Genomic DNA, 5724 nt, shown 5'->3' with positions numbered 1-5724 from the left:
GGGGGGGGGGGGTTTAAATAAGATGACCCTCGGGCTCCAGAAACCCAAGGGAAAAAGAGGCTAGGTGGCAAATGGTAAAACCAAGGTTGGGCATTGCTGGAAAAGCTTTAATCAAGGCGAACTATCAAGGGGTTCCTATTATAACCCAACCGCGCAAGGAACGCAAAATCCGGGAAAATAACACCGATATGACGGAAACTAGGGCGACAAGAGTGGAACAAAACACTAGGCGAGAGGCCGAGCCTTCCACCCTTTACCAAGTATATAGATGCATTAAGATAGCATGGCAATATAATGATATCCCAACAAGTAAATAAATGTTCCAACAAGGAACGGTCTCCAATCTTCACCAGCAACTAGCAACGCTAAAAGAGGGGCCGAGCAAAGCGGTAACATAGCCAATCAACGGTTTGCTAGGACATGTTGGGTTAGAGGTTTGACATGGCAATTTGGGAGGCTTGAAAGTAAGTGGTAGGCATCGTAGCATTGGCATAGCAAAAGAGCGAGCATCTAGCAAAGCAAAGATAGTAGTGATTTCGAGGGTATGATCATCTTGCCTGCCAAGTTGTCAGAGTTGACTGGATCCTCGAAAGCAAACTCAACGGGCTCCTCGTTAGTGAACTCGTCTCCCGGCTCTACCCAAACAAGACAAACAAGCAAACGGAACACAATAAACCACGTGCAAAGCTCAAACAATATGATGCAAGGATGGTATGCTATGCGGGATGTGATACGGGATGCATATGCAAGATGTGACAAGGGATGCATGACCCTGGACTCAACTTGGGAATCCAAGTGTGCCACTGGAAAGATGAGATGAAATCGCTTGAAAACGATATAAAGAACGCCGGAATCGGAGTTACAGTTTAGAAATGGCAAGCGATTCAATTATGGCCACGTTCTGCGATTTAGAGCAAGTAGCCATCTAAATGCAATGAGATGAACAAGCTACAGCACCCCAAACATGGCATAAAAATACATGGCAGGGATGCATTCATGATGCTTAACAAAAGTCTAGCACTGAGCTACAGCCAATTCATCCATTAACAGGTTCAAACAAGCATGGCAAAAATGCATACGGTAAACAGATCTCAGACTTAGTGAAATTAACACTTGTCTGGAATTTCAGATCAGATAGCACACTTTGGAGCAACAAAACTATATGCTACAGGACCTGAACATGGCAAAGTAAAGCATGACTTGGAGCTACTCAAAGAGCTTAACAAAAGTCCCTTAGTGACCTTGAGCCAAAAGGGATCAGAAAATACAATTGCAAGCATGTGAACATGGCAAAAACATAATCAGTACTCAGACTTAGTGAAAACTGGAGCATGCTGAAAACAGATATCAAGTAGGCATGTTTACGAGCTCGATACACTCACCACAGAGCAAGTCATGATAATCTAAGCATACACCCATTAAGAATACACAAAATGCAAGCTAGACATGGTAAGAACAATAGCATAGCATGCACGGATCAACTACAACATCATCGGCAAAATCGCTAACAAGTAGACAATCTGCCCGGATTCACGAAATGACAAAAGTAGAGCTCGATTGACTCAAGGTAGGGTGCTCCATAATTGCAAACAAAGACATGGATGGATAGAGCACTACAAGATTAACAAAACATCCTTACTGACCATCCTCAAAAGAGGCACTGATCACTAGGAAACAACATGAACATATGGCATCATGAGAAAAACAGATCAAGGACTTAGTGGAAATGCTAAGTCCCTGAAATCAGCATTACCAAGTGCCTCACTTTGCAAGCTCGTGCTAGTCACCACACACATCACAAAAATACATGGGTTGCGCCTCTGGAGAGATGGCAAAACCCTTAACAAAACATATGTAGAGCTCAAGGGCATATCATGCACACAATAATCATGGCAAAAATGACAAATATCTAAATGGAGTAGCAGATCTGACAATTATCTCAAGTAGCACTCTTCTAGCAGCATTTCGGGCATCAAGATGAACTCAAATGAAAATGATGCAATGGAATGAAATGATGTACTCTCTGAGACAAACATTTTGATATGCTATATGCCCAAAACGGAGTTACAGATGCAAAGTTACGGCACGATGAAAAAGGGCATATGAACTAGGGTTTCGGGGAAAAAGTCAACCCTCAGATCCAGATCCAGATCGGGCGCGTAAGTTGAGGTTCGCCAGAACGGAGCTCAGAGTCGACGGAGGTGGCCGGAGTCGTTGGGGTCGCCGGACTTGACGCTTCCCGGCGCGAGGAGGTGCGGAGGAGGGCTCGGACGACGAGGCGGCGGTCGGGCGGAGGGGAGCTCGCCGGAGGAAGCAACGGAGCTCGCCGGCGATGGCGTCTGCAGCGGGGCTGGCCGCCAGAGCGGTAGATGGCGGCGGCGGGGCGAAGGCGCGGGCGGCGACGCGCGCGTGGGCCGGGAGGGCCCCTCGCGGGCCGAGCGGGCTGGCGGTGGGAGGAGGCGGCGATGTGGGCGCGGCTGCCCACGTGGCGGCTCGCGGTTGGCGGGGCGATTTTGTCCGGCCGGGGACGGACGTGTCCGGCCGGCGCGAGGTGGAATTTAGGGTTTGGACGGGGGAGAGATCCGGATTTGGAAGAGGGGGTCTATATAAAGGCATAGAGGGAGCTAGGAGTGTCCAAATGAGGTGCGGTTTTCGGCCACGCGATCGTGATCGAACGCTCTAGACGATGAGAGAGGTTTTGGTGGGTTTTAGGCCAAAGTGGAGGGGTGTTGGTCTGCAACACACATGAGGCCTCTTCGGTCCCTCGGTTAACCGTTGGAGTATCAAACGAAGTCCAAATGATACGAAACTTGACAGGCGGTCTACCGGTAGTAAACCAAGGCCGCTTGGCAAGTCTCGGTCCAATCCGGAAATGTTTAATCCCCACACACGAAAGAAAGGCCGCTTGACAGGAGGAGGAGAACGGAGCGCCGGAATGCAAAACGGACAACAGGGAAAATGCTCGAATGCATGAGATGAACACGTATGCAAAGGCAATGCACATGATGACATGATATGAGATGCTTGACAACGATAACAACACACAGAGACAAAAACCCGAACCCGAGAAAATAAAATAACTTAACACCGGAAACGGCAAGAGTTGGAGTACATATTGGGTAAATCACATCCGGGGTGTTACATGAAGCATATGAAAACTACCTATCTAGGCAAGTTGAAATGAGGCCGGAAATAACAAACAATAATTCTGGTAAATCCCCACATGCAATATTTGAATTTGGTACTGATCTGCCCTAAACACAATTTTAGAGTTATTAAACAAGCAAAGTAAGGCCACCATGTAAAACTATGCATTTTTCTACCCCATTTACATATAAAGTTTGTTAGGTTTGGAGCTACGGTTATTTAGTTATGAATTAAATCATTTTAGAATGGCATTGGAGCAAATTAAAGCAAACATCAATTTAAACATGTCACACATGCCTGAAAGTTGGATATTGTGAAACTAGATGAAATTTTAGTCAATTTTCATATATAAATCATTTTAATCCGATGCATGGTTGTGGCGTTGTTAAATGCATGATCATGAAGGGGTTTTCTGTAAAACTGGTGGTCTCTAAATAATGCTAAAATCGCAAAGGAAAAAATAGGTCTAGGCCAAAACTGGCTGGCCCAACAGGTAAAAAAACCAAGAGGGGGCGTTGGGGTGTGGCCTCACCATGGGCCTTGGCCCGGCCGGATCTTGGGCTGGCGGAGGCAGACGGAGCTGGGCCTCGGGTTGGGCCGTGGCCCACCTGGACGCCGACGCGGAGGGAGACGGGATCGGGGCTCCTCCCAATCCGAACGATGCACGGCGGCGCTCGCCGGTGAGGGCGACAGGCACGGCAAGGTCGAAGGTGGATCCGACGGGGGAAAGCAGAAGAGGCGGCGGACGGCGCGAAGAGGCCGGATCTAGGTCAAGGAGCTCGGATCCGGGGCGGAGCAGAGCGGATCGAGGCTCCGGTGACGCCCTCCGGTGGTGGCGCTGCAAGGAACAGAGGGAGTGAGGTAGGGAGGAAGAGAGGAGAGAGGAAGGAGCAGGGTGCGGGCAATAGGACATTGGTCCGGCGGGGTTGCGGCGGTGGCTGGTGGCGTGGTAGAAGTCCGGCGAGGATCGAGGTCTTGCGGGGTGCGGCTCCAGCGAGGAACCGACCAGCGGCGGTGCTGCGCGCTGGAGAGAGAGGCACGGGAGCCAGCGGCGCTGGGCGGGCGGTTCGGGCCCGATTCGGCCCGGGCGGGCCGGTTGCGGGCCGCGGTGGGTCACGGCGTTGGAAGCGGGCAGGGGGGCGCGTGGCAGCTGCGGATAGGGTGAGGAGGCCACTGGCGGCGGCGCTGGCGTGTGGGATGGCACCAAGTGGCGGCAGGGAGGTGGCCGGGCACAGAAATGGAAGTGGGTGGCGGCGCGGAAAATGAGGAGGAGGATGGCTGCTGCCCAAAATGGCAAGGGGAGAGGTTTAAATAGGAAAGGGGGTTAGGATTAGGGTTAGGAGGAGTTTCTGGAGCGTTTCGGAGCCTCCGATCATGATCGTGCGGCTTCGGATAGAGGGGGAACTAGGTGGGGTTTGTGGGCTGTGTAGGAGAGGTCTCAGGCCGAGAACAGCGAGACGGATATGCAGCCCGGCAAGGTTTCCGGAGACCGAAAACGTTCGACGTTAGACCGGCTATATTACCGCTATAGTATAATGGTTGGGCTATCAAACGAGCTCCGAATGCGATGAAACTTGGCAGGCGTCCTACTAACAACAAAACAACACCGCACGCCAACTTTCATCCCATTCCGAGAACATTTTGCGGTCACTTATAAAAAACTATTTCGGAGGGGCCGCGGGCGCGTGCAAGTGTGGTTGAGCTCAGAACAGACAACGGAGAGAACGAGGTGACTGGGACGGATGCAAGTTTGAAAACATGATGATGCAATGCGGATGATGACATGGTAAGATGCAACATGCAAGCAAATAACATCACAAAGAACACGGTCCTCACAATTCGGGATGATGAGTGAAGAGAGCAACATCACAAAGTCTCTGGAACAAAAGAATAGAAGCTAGATTGTTTGGATAAAAGGATGGAGTTGCAAATGCCAACTTCTGCCACAAATGAGCTTGGAAGGCACCCTTACAAGAAGGTTATAACGGAGTTGTTGGAAAACCAACAACGAAAAGAGTAAGCTTGTTGTGGGCTTATGGAAAACATCTCAAAATCTTGAGGTGAAATTCTGCCACATACGAAAAACGATAGGTTGGTTTGATATGAACAAGGAGATGAGAAACTTATTTCGCCATTAGGATAAATGAAGAACTTGGTTCATTTAGGAGCACCATAAATAGCAACAATCCTTAGGGAAAGCTTTAGGTGAAATATAACCCAATATAACTCCAATGAAGAGATTAATGGATTGAAAAGATATCTTGAGCGAAGAGAAAATGATGGATTCAGATATGTCACTCTAGAAAACTTGTGAATCTTGAAACACGAAGGGAAAAATTGTCAAGAGTGACATAACACCACCTCAAAAGATAAGGTAGAACGAATTGCGCTTCAGAATGCAAGATGAAGAGATCTTGAACTCCTCAAAACAAGACATGTGTTGAACACCATGTTTATTTTAGAGTATATCTTGGCAGATCAAAACTTCGAGGGGAATTTTGACGAACAACTGAAGAATGAAAGGAATACTTGATGAACCACCATGTAGAGCCTCCATGAAGAACTCCGATAACAAAA

The sequence above is a fragment of the Triticum dicoccoides genome, chromosome 4A, assembly GCF_002162155.2.
Source record: "Triticum dicoccoides isolate Atlit2015 ecotype Zavitan chromosome 4A, WEW_v2.0, whole genome shotgun sequence".
NCBI classification, from domain to species: Eukaryota; Viridiplantae; Streptophyta; class Magnoliopsida; order Poales; family Poaceae; genus Triticum; species Triticum dicoccoides.
This window is presented reverse-complemented; position numbering follows the sequence as displayed.